This window comes from Pristiophorus japonicus, unplaced genomic scaffold, assembly GCF_044704955.1.
Source record: "Pristiophorus japonicus isolate sPriJap1 unplaced genomic scaffold, sPriJap1.hap1 HAP1_SCAFFOLD_288, whole genome shotgun sequence".
Classification (NCBI taxonomy): Eukaryota; Metazoa; Chordata; class Chondrichthyes; family Pristiophoridae; genus Pristiophorus; species Pristiophorus japonicus.
This window is the reverse complement of record NW_027252646.1, coordinates 752,658-769,909: the sequence shown is the minus strand read 5'-3', so window position 1 is coordinate 769,909 and position 17,252 is coordinate 752,658. Positions and strand designations below refer to the sequence as shown.

At 49.4% G+C, this 17,252-nt stretch overlaps 5 non-coding genes across 5 annotated transcripts; all 5 read left to right on the top strand.

Annotated features, from left to right (window-relative positions):
• The first annotated feature begins 687 nt into the window (after nt 1-687).
• trnat-ugu (transfer RNA threonine (anticodon UGU)) lies at nt 688-760 on the top strand. Its single transcript has one exon. It is a non-coding gene; the product is annotated as a tRNA-Thr (tRNA).
• Nucleotides 761-2,873: 2,113 nt separating this feature from the next.
• On the top strand, nt 2,874-2,946 carry trnat-ugu (transfer RNA threonine (anticodon UGU)). The gene has a single exon. It is a non-coding gene; the product is annotated as a tRNA-Thr (tRNA).
• Nucleotides 2,947-3,811: 865 nt separating this feature from the next.
• On the top strand, nt 3,812-3,883 carry trnai-aau (transfer RNA isoleucine (anticodon AAU)). The gene has a single exon. It is a non-coding gene; the product is annotated as a tRNA-Ile (tRNA).
• Nucleotides 3,884-4,751: 868 nt separating this feature from the next.
• On the top strand, nt 4,752-4,824 carry trnan-auu (transfer RNA asparagine (anticodon AUU)). The gene has a single exon. It is a non-coding gene; the product is annotated as a tRNA-Asn (tRNA).
• A 9,299-nt stretch (nt 4,825-14,123) lies between these two features.
• On the top strand, nt 14,124-14,196 carry trnat-agu (transfer RNA threonine (anticodon AGU)). The gene has a single exon. It is a non-coding gene; the product is annotated as a tRNA-Thr (tRNA).
• Nucleotides 14,197-17,252: the final 3,056 nt, after the last annotated feature.

The following is a 17,252-nucleotide window of genomic DNA, read 5'->3' as shown; positions in this document are numbered from 1 at the left end:
CTCTCCCCTTCCCTCTCTCTCACTCCTTCCCCTCACTCTCGCCTTCCCTCTCTCTCACTCTTTCCCCTCACTCTCCCCTTCCCTCTCTCTCACTCCTTCCCCTCACTCTCCCCTTCCCTCTCTCTCACTCCTTCCCCTCACTCTCGCCTTCCCTCTCTCTTCCTCTAATAGACGCTCACCTCGTGGACTGTCGATGTCATGACAACTACTGACACACTCCTCTCTCTCTCCTTCTCTCTCTCTCTCTCTCCCCTTCCCTGTCCCTTTCCCCCGCTTTCTCCCCTTCCCCACTCTCCGCTCCTCTCTCTCCACTCACTCCTCAATCTCTCTCCTCCCTCTCTCTCTCTCTCTCCTTTCCCTTCTGACTTTCCCCTTGCCTCTCTCTAACTCCTTCCAGCTCGAGAGACAGAGAGCGACAGAGAGAAAGTGATGGAGAGACAGAGAGAGAGCGTGAGAGAGATATAGTGAGCGACAGAGAGACTGAGAGATTGGGACAGAGTGTGACTGAGTTGCCTTGGAATGTTTTACTACGTGAAAGACCCGATATATCGATGTTGAGAGGCGAATATTGAAGAGACTGAGGCAGGAGTCTGGGGGATGAGACACAATCTGAGCGTTTCACTGACCCCTCCTCATTCTTCAAACACACAGCACTAACTGGGGAATGACCCACAGCCCAGAGCAGGTGGTTCCATAGCTCAGGGGTTAGAGCACTGGTCTTGTAAACCAGGGGTTATGAGTTCAAAGCTCACTGGGGCCTATTCTAAAGCAGCTCAATATTTAAGTTCACTGTCAATTAACAAGGTCTTTAATTATAAATATTAAACAGCTCCGAGACCGACCATGGAACTGCAAGTTCTCGTCTCGCTTACACTGTCTCTCCATCTGCCTTTGCCATTTTACATCCTTTTACCCCTCTCTCCCTTTTCCGCTATCTCACTGTGATATATTCACAGAGCATAAGCACACACAGCTTCCAACATGGCAGGCAGCTCTCTCGGAAGCCTCCGGAAATCTGCCTGGTTCTGTTTATTATTAACTATGCAGTTGCAGTACACAATACGTCCACATCCACAGAGTGGAGCTATAAACATTACAAGCTGACAGACATTGCACTTCTCCCTCCTTAATGAAGAAGTTATTATAACAAACATCATACATAACTTTCATGTTTATACATAACACAGGATATAAACTTATTCTTTTTTCCATATTTACAAATTTAACTTTACCACTTGTTTTCTGTTTCGAAGAGGATTTCTTCGCTCTTGAACAGAACCTTCCAAACATGGTGTCGATTTCACACTCATTCGAGGCTCATCCTGAAGAACGTTTTCCTCACGGAATTTCCTTGATTTTCATTTGAACTCACTCTAACGTCAGGCTCTTTGTTTTCCTGACTCGGACTCAGACTTTCATTCTGATTCTCTCCTGGATTTGTTTCCAGTACATTGGATTTAGGATTTGCTACTGGTGTATCAAAACTATCTGATAAGTCAGAAATAATTGAATCATTCCCACCTTCAACTCCTTCCATGTCTGTACGTAAAATATGATCAATATGAACAAACCTAACCTGCCCATTATCAAACATCCTTCCCAAATATGTGCGCGGACCACATATCTTCATCACTCTTCCTGGTAACCACTTTAACCATTTATGGTGATGGTTCTTCACTCTCAACTTCTGGTTCAATTTCACACTTCTCTCTTTTACTCTACCTCTATCATGCTTCTCTTTCTGTCTTAATTGTGTCTCTTCTACGGACTGTGCCAAATTTGGCTTTAACAACGAGAATCTGGTTCGTGGCTGTCATTTGAGAAACAACTCTGCTGGTGTTCGACCAGTAGTTGTATGAGGAGTATTTCAATATGTAATCAAAAAATTAACCAATTTGTGATCCAATGACAATTGTCGTTTCCTTGGATTTGGATCTAACATTTGTTTTGTGAGGGCACGTTTTACAATTTGTACAGTGTGCTCTGCTGCACCATTCGAAGCAGGATGGTATGGTGGAACCTTGGTATGCTTCACACCATTTTTGCTCGTGAATTGTGCAAATTCTTCTGAACGAAATTGTGGTCCATTATCTGAAACAATTTCTTCAGGGAGGCCAAATGAAGAAAATAATTTTCGTAAAATGTCCACTGTTTTACTTGTTGTTATTTTCCACATTGGAAACACCTCAACCCACTTCGAATGGCTATCAATCACAATGAACAATTGTTGTCCTTCTAACTCAGCAAAATCAATATGTAGCCTTTGCCACACCCTGGGAGTCGGTGCATTTCTAATTGCATCCAGCTTTCCCATGGTTGGATGTAAACCATCTTTGTCTACTCTGTACCCTAAGTACTCCACTGAGTTTTTAAATAACTCACACTTACGAGCAGACACGCGCACTCTGTGCTTCTCAAGCCTTTTGAGGACTTCATTCAATATGTTATTGTGAATTTGTCTATTTGATGCTGAAATTCGTATGTCATCTAAATAACATACTAACCCTTCAATACCTTGCAAAATCTGGTTCATCACCCCTTGGAATATGGCAGGGGCGGAAGACACTCCAAACGGTAGCCTATTAAATTGATTTCGGCATAGATGAGTATTTATAGTCAAACATGACTTGGACTCCTCATCTCATTCAAGCTGGAAATCACGCAATTTGTCGATGTACAGCGACTCCGCTATTACACTCACGGATGCACCCGTGTCAATTTCCATTGATATCTCTCACTCCATCCACTCTCTCTCCCCTTCCCCCCATTCCCCACTCTCTCTCTCCCCTTCCCCCTCTCTCTCACTCCTTGCACTCTCTCTTTTCCCTTCCCCTCTCTTTCCTGTTCCTTCCCCTGTCTTTCACAGAGTAGGTGGCTCCATAGCTCAGGGGTTGGAGCACTGGTCTTGTAAACCAGGGGTCGTGGGTTCAAATCTCACTGGGGCCTACTCAAAATTAGCTCAGTATTTCAATTAACAAGGGCTTTAATTATAAATATTAAACAGCTCCAAGACCGACTCTGCAACAACAGGCTCCCTTCCCCCTATTCTCTTTCCCCTTCCAAATCTCTTTCTCCCTTCTTCATCACGACCTGTTCTATATCTTTTTCCCGCTATCTCGCTTTCCCCGTCTCTCACTCATTCCCCTCTCCCCCCTTCCCTTGCCTCACCCTCTCACTCCTCTTGCTCTCCCCTTCCCTCTCTACTTTCATTCTTTCCCCACTCCTTCCTCTCTCTCCTTCCTCGTCTATCTTACTTCTCTCCCTAACCCCTCTGTCCGCTAACCACTCCTTCCCCCTCTCTCCCCTTCCCTCTCTCACTCCTTCCACTCTCTCCCCACCATTCCAGACACTCTCTCCACTTACCCCCTCTTCCCTCTCCCTTCCCCTCACTCTTCCTACCTGTCTCCCCTTCCCTCTCTCTCACTCCTTCCCCTCTCTCTCCCCTTCCCCTCTCTCTCTCCTCTCTCTCTCTCCCCTTCCCTGATACGTCCTTACTGCACAGTATAAATGCACACGAGGCCCATGCTTGAGAGAAGGTCAGTCTGTGACCTGTCCTTTATTCCACAGCACTCAAGTGATGGAAGTGGGTGGAGCTTCCACTTTTATACCTGAAGATCCAGGTTAGGAGTGTCTCCCACAAGTTCACCCCCTTGTGGTCAATGTTCTCATAGTGTACAACTTTGGTCAGATGAGACATGGGTTAAAATGCTGGTTGAATAAATGACAATTCCCCTCTCTCTTCCTCCTTGCACTCTCTCTTTTCCCTTCCCCTCTCTTTCCTGCTCCTTCCCCTGTCTTTCTCAGAGCAGGTGGCTCCATAGCTCAGGGGTTAGAGCACTGGTCCAATAAACCAGGGTTGTGAGTTCAAATCTTACTGGGGCCTACTCAAAATTAGTTCAGTATTTAAGTGCACTGTCAATTAACAAGGGCTTAAATTATAAATATTAAACAGCTCTGAGACCGACCCTTGAAAAACAGGCTTCTCTCTACCCTTCCAAACCTCTCTCTTCCTTCCCCATCACAATCTGTTCTGCATCTTTTTACCCTCTCTCCTGCTATCTCTCTTTCCCCATCTCTCACTCCTTCCCCTCTCTCCCCTCACTCTCTATCCTTTCACCTATCTCGCCCCTTCTGCTCTCTCCTTGCTGATCTTTCTCCTCTTCCCCCTCTCTCTCAGCTTCCCCCCTCTCTCCCTCTCCTTCCCCCCTCGCTCCCCATTCTGCTCTCTCTCCCTTCCCCCTCTCGCTCACTCCTTCCTCTCTCCCTTTTCATTTTCTCCCCTCCTCGCTCTATCTTCCCTCTCCTTCTCCCTCCCCTCACCTGTCTCCACTCTCCTCCCTCCTCACTTTCTCTCCTTCCCTCGCTCTCGCTCTCCCCTTTCCCATCAGATTCTCCCCCTCCCCATCTCAACAATTCTCCCCTTCTCCCTCTCTCCCCTTCCTCCGCTCTGCACAGAAAGAGAGAGACAGTGAGAGAGAGAGAGAGAGAGAGAGAGAGAGATCAAGAGACTGAGAGACAGAGAGACAGAGAGAAAGACAGAGAGACAGAGAGATTGAGGCAGAGTGTGACTGAGTTGTTTTGGGATGTTTTACTACGTGAAAGACCCGATATATCGATGTTGAGAGGCGAATATTGAAGAGACGGAGGCTGGAGTCTGGGGGATGAGACACAATCTGAGCGTTTCACTGACCCCTCCTCATTCTTCAAACACACAGCACTAACTGGGGAATGACCCACAGCCCAGGGCAGGTGGTTCCATAGCTCAGGGGTTAGAGCACTGGTCTATTATATCAGGGGTCGTGGGTTCAAATCTCACTGGGGCCAACTCAGAATTAGCTCAGTATTTAAATTAGCAAGGGCTTGAATTGTAAATATGGGTCAAATACTTTATTAAGATGGAGAGTGACAGAGTTAATTCAGAGATGAGGGCCTTGAAGTTCAGGAAAGATAACTTTGATGGTGTGAGATGTGAATAGACTGGCCAGTGACCCTTAAAGGGTTGATGTTGGATTGATAATGGCCAACATTTAAAGATCACATGGATGAACTCCAACAATTACACATCCCTATCTGGAGTAAAAATAAAATGGGGAATGTGGCTCACAAGGGAAATGAAGGATAGTGTTAAATCCAAGGAAGAGGCATATAAATTGGCCAGAAAAAGCAGCAAACCTGAGGACTGGGAAAATTTTGTAATACAGCAGAGGAGGACAAAGGGTTTAACCAGGAGGGGGAAAATAGAGTATGAGAGGAAGCTTGCAGGCAACATAAAAACTGACTGCAAAAGCTTCGAAAAAGATTAGTGACGACAAACATAGATCCCTTGCAGTCAGATTCAGGTGAATTTATAATGGGGAACAAAGAAATGGCAGACCAGTTAAACAAATACTTTGGTTCTGTCTTCACGAAGGAAGACACAAATAAGTTTCCGGAAGTACTAGGGGACTGAGGGTCCAGTGAGAAGGGGGAACTGAAGGATATCCGTATTAGGTGGGAACTTGTGTTTGGGAAATTGATGGGATTGAAGGCTGATAAATCCCCAGGGCCTGATAGTCTGCATCCTAGAGTACTTAAGGAAGTGGCCCTCAAAATAGTGGATGCATTGGTGATCATTTTCCAACAGTCTATCGACTCTGGATCAGTTCCTATGGACTGGAGGGTAACTAATGTTATGCCGCTGTTTAAAAAAGGAGGGAGAGAGAAAGCGGGTAATTAAAGACCGGTTAGCCTGACATCGGTAGTGGGGAAAATGATGGAATCAATTATTAAACATGAAAAAGCAGCACATTTGGAAAGCAGTGACAGGATCGATCCAAGTCAGCATGGGTTTATGAAAGGGAAATCATGCCAGACAAATCTTCTCGAATTTTTTGAGGATGTAACTCGTAGAGTGGACAAGGGAGAACCAGTGGATGTGGTGTATTTGGACTTTCAAAAGGCTTTTGACAAGGTCCCACACAAGAGATTGTGTGCAAAATTAAAGCACATGGTATTGGGGGTAATGTATTGACGTGGATAGAGAACTGGTTGGCAGACAGGAAGCAAAGAATCGGGATAAACGGGTCGTTTTCAGAATGGCAGGCAGTGACTAGTGGGGTGCCGCAGGGCTCAGTGCTGGGACCCCAGCTATTTACAATATACATTAATGATTTGGATGAGGGAATTGAGTGTAATATCTCCAACTGGGTGGCAGTGTGAGCTGTGGGGAGGACACTAAAAGTGTGTTGGGTGACTTGGACAGGTTAGGTGAGTGGGCAAATGCATGGCAGATGCAGTATAATGTGGATAAATGTGAGGTTATCCACTTTGGGGGCAAAAACATGAAGGCAGAATATTATCTGAATGGCGGCAGATTAGGAAAAGGGGAGGTGCAACGAGACCTGGGTGTCATGGTACATCAGTCATTGAAAGTTGGCATGCAGGTACAGCACTTTTCTCTGCCCTCTCCATCACTGTTATGTTCAGAATAAATCCACGGGACCGTATCGTAAGCTGAAACTATTGTGACCTTGGTCTCTTTATTGAGACCCCAGAGTGGGGAAGCAGCATGGTGGATCACCTTATGTACCTGCTTGTCCCAGGGTGCACAAGTGACCCTTAGGCCTCCCACAGGTGTGCCCCCTAGTGGCAAGTCTTACATATTGGTGAGGTTTTGGTGCATACATAACATCACTCCCCCCCCGCCCACCCCTCCAAAGGCTTATGTACCAGTTATGTGCAAGTTGAGGCGATATGACGCCCTGTGTCCCCGGGTCGATCACCTGATTTGAATTCCTGGCCTGGGTGAGTTGGTCGGAACGTTGCTGCCCGGCCGAGTGCCTGGTGTGATGGGACAGACGTGGCCAGGTCCTTTCACAATGGTGGCCTGCTTATCGATAGTTTGCAGTCTGGTCTGGTCCAAACGCTTTCTGCGTTTGCTCAGTACATGGTTTCACAACCAAACACTCCATTTTCATCACACACACACACACACTCCATTCCCCTCTTTGTCTCACACAGTGCTCTCGGCCCCATCTGGGGGCCCTGAATATTGTCCACGTCACTTATTCTGATGTGGTGTGGAGGGGGGCCGTACGATCATGGTGCATTCTCTGCTGATAGCAGACGGAAGGCTCGGTCCTGAGCGACTCTGTCCGGTGACTGCGTAGCAACCCGGGACAGCCGGGGTCTGTAGGGAGTCTACCGCGACACGTGTGGTGCTCGGCTTGGTGATCTGGGCTGCCCGCTGCGGACTATTGTCGCTGACCCTAAGGCCTGGAGAGCCCAGGATGGGCCGATACGGCCCTGAGACTTTCAGTGGTAGCGGGAGGCCGTGTGGTCCCCCGTGGATCCTGGGACGTAGTACGGAGGTTCCCGCACCACCGACTGTGTGTAGCCTCCCTGCCTTTCTTTGTAACACGTTGCAGGGTTTGTCCCACAGGGCGGGGGGCAATCTGATGGGATGAGCATTACGTCTTTGCGACGGATAAGCTGCAACACTCCCGTCTGGCGGTTCGCCGTGAGCAGGCGGTAATGTGGGACCCTGGCTGGTCCAGGGCCTAAACTGAGGGGGCCCTTACGGTGGACCCATCGCTTTCTCGCACTTCCGTAACAACGAGCAGGTCTGTGGGCTGCGCCGTTTCCACCCCGGGGGGGGTGGGCAAGGTTGGTCAACTGAGGGCATCAGCGCCATTCTCAGTGCCTGGCCCGTGGCGGATCATGTTACAGAGCACAGACAGTGTTAGACATATTCCAAACAAAGCCTTGATAATGCTGCCTCTGCTCTCCCAAAACTGTGGGATGGGCAGCTTGTCTGACTCGGGCACATATTGGGACCCCTGTTGGTGCCTCTCTTTTGCCCCATGAACGCAGGCTACTGCCTTGGGTAACTTACAGGATACATGTCCAACCGGCTGAGGCTCGCCCGCTACTTTGGTTTGGTGTACAACACTCCCGACCTCGTGTGGTAACACATCACTTGCTACGAACACTTATAAGAACATAAGAACATGAGAATTAGGAACAGGAGTAGGCCATCTAGCCCCTCGAGCCTGCTCCGCCATTCAACAAGATCATGGCTGATCTGGCCGTGGACTCAGCTCCACTTACCCGCCCGCTCCCCGGAACCCTTAATTCCCTTATTGGTTAAAAATCTATCTATCTGTGACTTGAATACATTCAATGAGCTAGCCTCAACTGCTTCCTTGGGCAGAGAATTCCACAGATTCACAACCCTCTGGGAGGAGAAATTCCTTCTCAACTGGGCTTTAAATTGGCTCCCCCCGTATTTTGAGGCTGTGCCCCCTAGTTCTAGTCTCCCCGACCAGTGGAAACAACCTCTCTGCCTCTATCTTGTCTATCCCTTTCATGATTTTAAATGTTTCTATAAGATCACCCCTCATCCTTCTGAACTCCAACAAGTAAAGACCCAGTCTACTCAATCTATCATCATAAGGTAACCCCCTCATCTCCGGAATCAGCCGAGTGAATCGTCTCTGTACCCCCTCCAAAGCCAGTATATCCTTCCTTAAGTAAGGTGACCAAAACTGCATGCAGTACTCCAGGTGCAGCCTCACCAATACCCTGTACAGTTGCAGCAGGACCTCCCTGCTTTTGTACTCCATCCCTATCGCAATGAAGGCCAACATCCCATTCGCCTTCCTGATTACCTGCTGCACCTGCAAACTAACTTTTTGGAACAACGTTTCCGTAGTGTAGTGGTTATCACGTTGACCTTAACACGCCAACAGACCATGTTTGGAAACCGGTTGGTAGCATTTCTCAAAAGAGTTTCATGCACAAGGACCCCCCAGGTCCCTCTGCACTGCAGCATGTTGTAATTTCTCCCCATTCAAATAATATTCCCTTTTATTGTTTTTTTTCCCAAGGTGAATGACCTCACACTTTCCGACATTGTATTCCATCTGCCAAACCTTAGCCCACTCGCTTAACCTATCGAAATCTCTTTGCAGCCTCTCTGTGTCCTCTACACAACCCGCTTTCCCACTAATCTTTGTGTCATCCGCAAATTTTGTTACACTACACTCTGTCCCCTCTTCCAGGTCATCTATGTATATTGTAAACAGTTGTGGTCACAGCACCGATACATATACAACTGTTAGATACATATACAACCGGTTAGGGCTCGCCCGCTACTTTGGCTTGGTGTACAACACTCCCGTCTGGCGGTTCGCCGTGAGCAGGCCGTAATGTGATAACACATCACTTGCTACAAGTACTTTGTCAGATACATATACGACCGGTTGGTGTTTGCCCGCTACTTTGGCTTGTTTTAACGTACCCCCGACCCCATATGATAGTACACCATTGGCTGTGAAAGAACGCTCACATGGGTTCCACAGTGCAAACAACTTATTGGGACATAGTGGGTTCCTGGCCTTCTCAGCGGCCCCCCCCCTTTACCTTTGCCCCAAACCCAGTGGCCTTCCTCGCTGGCCAACACATGCCTCTGTTCCGTTGCGGCCACATCCCGTGGTCTGGACGTTTCTCTCGACCCGTGGTCTGGACGCTTCTCTCGACTGCCGCCATCTTCCTCCCCAGGGATTCCCGCCTCTGGCGTCGGGAAGACACATTCGGATGGTTTCGGCCGGAGCCCCGCTCCGCTTGGTCGACCTGGAGCCTCTTCCGTCGCCGCCAAGAGGTCGTCGGCTTCGGGTGCTGGGTACCCCCGTCTGTAACCGCTGCTCGGTTGATCTTCGCCTCCTGGTGGTCGCGACGAGCGGCCTGTGCCTCGGGGGTCTGCAAATGGATCTGCACTTCGACGCCTGGTTCAGCTGAAGGTGGGGGGCTTGCTCAGCCTTTGAGCAAGGGGAGAGGTTGTTCGCCAGAGAAGGTACACAGAGGTCTTCCCAGTTCCATCGAATCTTCCCCATCCACCTTCTACCAAGCAGCATTGGCCCATCACCTGAAACAATCCACAGAGGTAAATCGCGCACCGCTCCCTCATGGGATACCCTTATGCCCGCACTACCAATAACTGGTCTCAGTTCCTTGGTGTAGGTGCCCAGCTTTGCCTGAATCGGGATCAGCTTGGGTCATTGTGCTCTGTCGCCCCCCTCCACAGCCTCTCGAATGCCTTCTGGCTCATTATTGATTGACTCGCCCCCGTGTCTAGTTCCATGGAGACTGGAGTACCGTTAGGTCCAACTTTTCACATTATCGGAGGGCTTTTGGTGGTGAAGGTGTGTACCCCATGTACTTCCCCTTCAGCCTCAGGTTGAGTTGCCTCTCCTGCTCGTTCAGCGTGACCCTCGCTGGATCGATGGTCCTCTCCTGACTCTGCCACGTGGTGAGTCACAGACCGTTTGCACATTCGCTGGAGGTGCCCCATTGTTCCACGGCCCTTGCACACACAGGGCTTGAATCGACATTGATGGGCTCGATGGCTGACCCCAGCAGGGCCAACATGGTGCTAATGGATACGCATTCACGGCCCACGGCGGACTCTGAGTCACTCGAGGCCTAGGTCTGGCCTCTGCGGTCATGTGGGCCCTGTCCTGTGCCGTTCTGCCTGCTGAATACATTATTTTATGCACAGTACTTGCCGGTGAGCTTCGAATCTGTTTCGTGTTATCGCTCGTGGATATGAAGGCCTGGGCTGTCGTGATGGCCTTGCTCAGATAGAAACATAGAAACAGAGAAAATAGGTGCAGGAGCAGGCCATTCGGCCCTTCGAGCCTGCACCACCATTCAATAAGATCATGGCTGATCATTCACCTCAGTACCCCTTTCCTGCTTTCTCTCCACACCCCTTGATCCCTTTCGCCGTAAGGGCCATATCTAACTCCCTCTTGAATATATCCAATGAACTGACCTCAACAACTCTCTGCGGCAGGGAATTCCACAGGTTAACAACTCTCTGAGTGAAGAAGTTTCTCCTCATCTCAGTCCTAAATGGCCTGCCCCTTATCCTAAGACTGTGTCCCCTGGTTCTGGACTTCCCCACCATCGGGAACATTCTTCCTGCATCTAACCTGTCCACTCCCGTCAGAATCTTATATGTTTCTATGAGATCCCCTCTCATCCTTCTAAACTCCAGTGTATAATGGTCCAGTTTATCCAGTCTCTCCTCATATATCAGTCCAGCCATCCCAGGAATCAGTCTGGTGAACCTTCACTGCACTCCCTCAATAGCAAGAATGTCCTTCCTCAGATTAGGAGACCAAAACTGAACACAATATTCCAGGTGAGGCCTCACCAAGGCCCTGTACAACTGCAGTAAGACCTCCCTGCTCCTATACTCAAATCCCCTCGCGATGAAGGCCAACATACCATTTGACTTCTTCACCGCCTGCTGTACCTGCATGCCAACTTTCAATGACTGATGAACCATGACACCCAGGTCTCGTTGCACCTCCCCTTTTTCTAATCTGTCACCATTCAGATAATATTCTGCCTTCCTGTTTTTGCCCCCAAAGTGGATAACCTCACATTTATCCACATTATACTGCATCTGCCATGCATTTGCCCACTCACCTAACCTGTCCAAGTCACCCTGCAGCCTCTTAGCATCCTCCTCACAGCTCACACTGCCACCCAGCTTAGTGTCATCTGCAAACTTGGAGATATTACACTCAATTCCTTCATCTAAATCATTGATGTATATTGTAAATAGCTGGGGTCCCAACACTGAGCCCTGCGGTACTCCACTAGTCACTGCCTCCCATTCCGAAAAGGACCCGTTTATCCCGGGATCCGGCAGACAGCAGCTTGCGAAGGATGACCACGTGACCGATTCCGAGCACGAAACCGTTCGGCAACATTTCCCGCAAAGATCCCGCAAAAACCGTACTGCCCCGCAAGGAATCTTCTGGCCCTGGGAGCGCCGGTGGGTGTAAAAGTGATACCTGGCCTTTAAGGTGCTCTCCTTCGGCTTGAGGCGTTCCCACACCAGCACACACAGCTCTGTGTAAGTCTTCTCCTCTGGTTTGACCGGTGCCAGCAGGTTTTTGAGCAGGCCGTATATCGGAGACCCACATACGGTGAGGAGAATCGCCCTGGTCTTGATCGCCCTCTCTCAGCCTCGTCCTGTTCATTGGCGACGTAGTACCGGTCGGGACGCTCAACGAAGGCTTCCCAAATCATCACCCTCAACAAATCCCTCAACAAGACCAACGGCAGCCATTACCGTGTGAAGGTTGGTGCTCCGTTACTCGTCGCCAGTGAGTGATGTTCAGAATAAATCCACAGGACTGTATTGCAAGCTCAAACTGTGGTGACCTTGTGCTCTTTATTCAGACTCCAGGGTGGGGAAGCAGTATGGTGAGTCACCTTATATACCTGCTTGTCCCAGGGTGTACAGGTGAGCATTGGGTCTCCCACAGGTGTGCCCCCTAGTGGCAAGTCTTACATATTGGTGACGTTTACATGTGTACACAACAATCACGACCCGTTCCACATCTTTTTATTCCTCTCTCACTTTCCCGCTATCTCGCTTTCCCCGTCTCTCACTCATTCCCCTCTCCCCCTTTCCCCTCCCTTGCCTCACCCTCTTCCCGTCCCACTCTCTCCCCTTCCGACTCTGCCTTTCCACTCTCCCTCTCCCTCCTCCTTCTCCGCTCCCTTTCCTCCACTCCCTCCTCTCTCTCTCTCCTTTCCCTTTCCTTTCAGATTCTCCCCTTCTCCCTCTCTCCCCTTCCCCTTTCTCCCTCCGCTGCCTCACTCTCTCACTCCTTCCCCTCTCTCTCTCACTCCTTCCCCATCACTCCTCTTAACATCACTTTCACCTTCCCCCCACTCTCTCTCACCTTCCCTCTCTTTCCCCTCCCCTCTCTCGCTCTCGCCTTACCCCTCTCTCTCCCATTCCCCTCTCGCTCACTCCTTCCCCTCTCCCTTTTCATTTTCTCCCCTCCTCTCTCTCTCCCCACCCTCTCCTTCTCCCTCCCCTCCGCAGTCTGCATCCCCTCCATCCTCCCTTTCACTCCCTCGCTCTCGCTCTCCCCTTTCCCATCAGACTCTTCCCCTCCCCATCTCTCCCATCCCCCCCCTCTCTCCCCTTCTCCCTCTCTCTCCCCTTCCCCCGCTCTAGCCTCCCCGCTCGAGGTACAAAGTGAGAAGGTGAGAGACAGAAAGAAAGAGAGAGAGACAGAGAGAAAGAGAGACAGAGCCAGAGTGTGACTGAGTTGCCTTGGGATGTTTTACTTCGTGAAAGACCCGATATATCGATGTTGAGAAGTGAATATTGAAGAGACGGAGGCAGGAGTCTGGGGGATGAGACACAATCTGAGTGTTTCACTGACCCCCTCCTCATTCTTCAAACAGTATTTAGTAAACCAGGTATCGTGGGTTCAAATCTCACTGCAACCTACTCAAAATTAGCTCAGTATTTAAATTCACCGTCAATTCACAAAGGCATTGATTATAAATATTAAACAGCTCTGAGATTGACCCTGTAACTACAGGCTCCCCTCACACCTTTCCCTGTCTCTCTGCTTTCCAGATCACGACCCGTTGGACTTTTTTTTTTTAACTCCTCTCTCACTTTCCCGCAATCTCACTTTCTCCATCTCTCTCTCCCCTTTCCCTCTCTCTCTCCCCTTCCCCTCTCTCTCCTTCCGCTCCCTCTCCTCACTCCTCTCTCTCCCTCTTTTGCCTTTCTTTTCAGATTCTCCCCTGCTCCCTCTCTCTCCCCTTCCTTTCTCTCTCTCCTGCCTCCTCCCTCTCTCGACTTCCCATCTCTCTCCCCTTTCCCTCTCTCTCCCCTTCCCCTCTCTCCTCTCCCTCCTCTCTCTCACTCTTTTGCCTTTCTTTTCAGATTCTCCCCTGCTCCCTCTCTCTCCCCTTCCTTTCTCTCTCACCTGCCTCCTCCCTCTCTCGACTTCCCATCTTGCTCCCCTCCCCCACTCACTCTCTCCCATTACGCTCTCTCCCATTACCCTCTGGCTGACTCCTTCCCCCTCTCTCTCCCATTCCCTCTCCCACTCATTCCCCTCTCTCCCTCCTTTTACAACTTCCAAGCACTAATCTCTCTCACAGAGCCGACACAGACACGATGGGCCGAATGGCCCTCCTTGTGTGCTGTAAGATTCTGTCAATGTTCAGGGATGAATCACCGAGAATGATTATTTGGGCCCCACCTCCTTGTTAACAATAGTAAGATGCAAACAGGAGTTGGTGTTACAGGTGGCTCCATAGCTCAGGGGTTAGAGCACTGGTCTAGTAAACCAGGGGTCGTGGGTTCAAATCTCACTGGCGCCTACTCAATTTTGGCTTCTGTTACTGAATTGACCGTCAATCGACGACAGGCCGACACCATCAACAGGAACCACTCACTCCGCACTTTACAATCTGCCCACAGCACTTTCACTTCCCACCCCCAGTCTGTATCCCACCTTTTCCACATCCAGTCTCAGAGGCACCGATATATCATCAACTCATAGAAACTTACAGCAGGGAAGGAGACCATTTCGGCCCATCGTGTCCGCACCAGCCGACCAAGAGCTATCTGCTGGGCGGTCCGCATGCCCCGACACGAGACTCCCAAAGCAAGCGCTCTACTCGGAACTCCTTCACGGCAAGCGAGCCAAAGGTGGGCAGAGGAAACGTTACAAGGGACACCCTCAAAGCCTCCCTGATAAAGTGCAACATCCCAACCGACACCTGGGAGTCCCTGGCCAAAGACCAGTCTCCCCTTCCATCTCTCTCACTCCTTTCCCATTCCCCTCCCTCTCTTTCTCCTTCCCTACTCTCTCACTCCTTCCCCACTCTCTCCCCTTCCCCTCTCTCTCCCTCCTTCCACTCTCTCTTTTCCCTTCCCCTCTCTTTCCTGCTCCTTCCCATGTCTTTCTCACAGCAGGTGGCTCCATAGCTCAGGGGTTAGAACACTGGTTTTATCAACCAGGGGTTGTGAGTTCAAATCTCACTGCAGTCTAATTTTAGTATTTGGACACCTGTCTCTCTTTCCTCCCACTCTCTTCCCCCTTGAAAGGATGCAACATTCAGATGAACCCCCTCACAGTGTTTGGGCTCATTCAAAACGATATTTAATTTGGGACTATCGATTGGAAAGTTTGGAACACTAAAGTGCTTATGGAAGAAACTACGAACTTGAGTCGACTTTTGGAATTTTTAAAGACACATTCAAGGCTGTGTGCGGGCCTAAATAACTGACAGGAGACAACTTGATTATTGAGACTGTCTGGGTGTTGGGACTAACATAACTTGTCTGGAGAAATGGGTATTCGAGAATCCTTCTCCACAAGAGACATTAACATTACAACAAATAACCCAGAGATAGCCAACCATCAACCTGAATCTGGAAAACCATTTCAGCATATACATCACCAAGAGGCCCAATCCAGCCTGTATACGAGCAACTAAGCACAAAAGGACATTGCGATTACCAAACTAATATTTCCATCAGGAAACAGTTTATCGAACATCAACCCACACAAAACATGTTAACTTTGAACGAGCCCTCCAAAATATTACAAAGAAGAGTCAAGCCCGCCAAATTCAATCAAAGAATCCTGGACTGATTTGGTGTGAAGATTAGAACCACTCAAACCGTATAACTGGCCCCTGTTTTAACAGAGGGTGTGACATACTTTGCCAAACAACCGAGACCACGCTTGTGTCATCAAGAAGGGAGAGAAACCAACGCGACTGTTGTAAACTAACTTCTCCAGCCTCGAAGTCCTGAAGTCCTGAAGGAAGAACATCACCACCACGGCAACAACTGACCACAGCCAACGTGGTATCAATGAAAAACCACCGCGATCGACCAAACTCCAAATAAACTCCAACTGGAAGATACCGAAGAATCGAAAGTTTCCAATCTACAATCTAAGTCCTGACTACCAACAGGTGAAAACATTACCTAAAGAGACTTTGAACCTATTTCTAACGAAGAAAACCGGGTACTTACCCCATAGATCCAAAACGTGCTTTACCGCATCAGTGGACTCAACCCAACTGAAGATTGTGCAGCTAGAAGTCTTCTCCAACGTTCGGGGTACGGCAAGCAGAACCTACACAATTCAAGGAACCCCGAAACCGTGAACTACCGCTAACTGACCAGAAAGGATGGTAAGCATAGTCCCTGCCTGCCCTGGAGTCTAACCTAGCTAGGATTAGGTATGGGGAGGTGGGAGGTGTCATTTTACTGTACACCCCCTTTGAATGTGTAATGTATTGTTCTTTATCAGAGTGATTATAAGTTTTGACATTGTATTTTCTTGTCTTTAATAAAATCAAAGTTTTTTTGCACCAAACCATTGATCTTTGCACTTTGTCACACCCCCCCAAATAAATCCAGAGTCTAGAACCCAAGGGAGTGGGGGCGATTCGAACCGCTCAAGTAGGTCAGAGGTGAACCTGACCCCCGGGACCACCACCACACCCTTACACTCCCGTCTCTCTCTTTTCCCTTTCCTTTCAGGTTCTCCCCCTCGCTGCACTCCCCCTCTCTCTCACTCCTTTACCCTTTCTCCCCTAAACATCTCTCTTCCCTCCCCCCCTCTCTCCCACTCCTTCTCCTCTCTCTCCCCCCATTCCACACTCTCTCTCTCCATCCCCTCCCTCTCTTTCCCCAACTCCCTCTCTTCCTCGCTGTCTCCCCTTCCCACTCTCTCACTCCTTCCCCACTCTCTCTCCTTCCCCTCCCTCCGCACTCCTTTTCCCTTCCCCTCTCTTTCCTGATCCTTCCCCTGTTTTCGCTGGAACAGGTGGCTCCATAGTTCAGGGGTTAAAGCACTGGTTTAGTAAACTAGTGGTTGTGGGTTTAAATCTCACTGGGGCCAATTCAAAGTTAACTCAGTATTTAAATTCACTGTCAATTAACAAGGGATTTAATAATAAATATTGACCAGCTCTGAGACTGACCCTGAAACACAAAGCTCTCCTATTCTCCTTTCGCCCCCTTTCTCATTCTCCCTCTCTCCCTATCTTCCCCATCACTACACATTCTGCCGCTCTCCCCATTTCTCTTTATCACTCATTCCCCCCTCTCTCCCCTTCCGCACTCTCCCGTTTCCCTCTCTCTCCTCTACCCATTTCCTCCAATCTCTCTCATTCCTTCCCCCTCTCTCCCCTTAACATCTCTTTCCTCTTCCTTCCTCTCTCTCCCCTTCGCCCCTTTCTCTCTCCCACCCCTAGCCCTCTCTTTCCCTCCTTCCACTCTCTCTCTCTCCATCCCCTCCCTCTCTTTTCCTCTCTTTCTCGCTGTCTCTATTCCCTCTCTCTCACTCCTTCCACTCTCTCTTTTCCCTTCCCCTCTCTTTCCTGCTCCTTCCCCTGTCTTTCCCAGAGCAGGT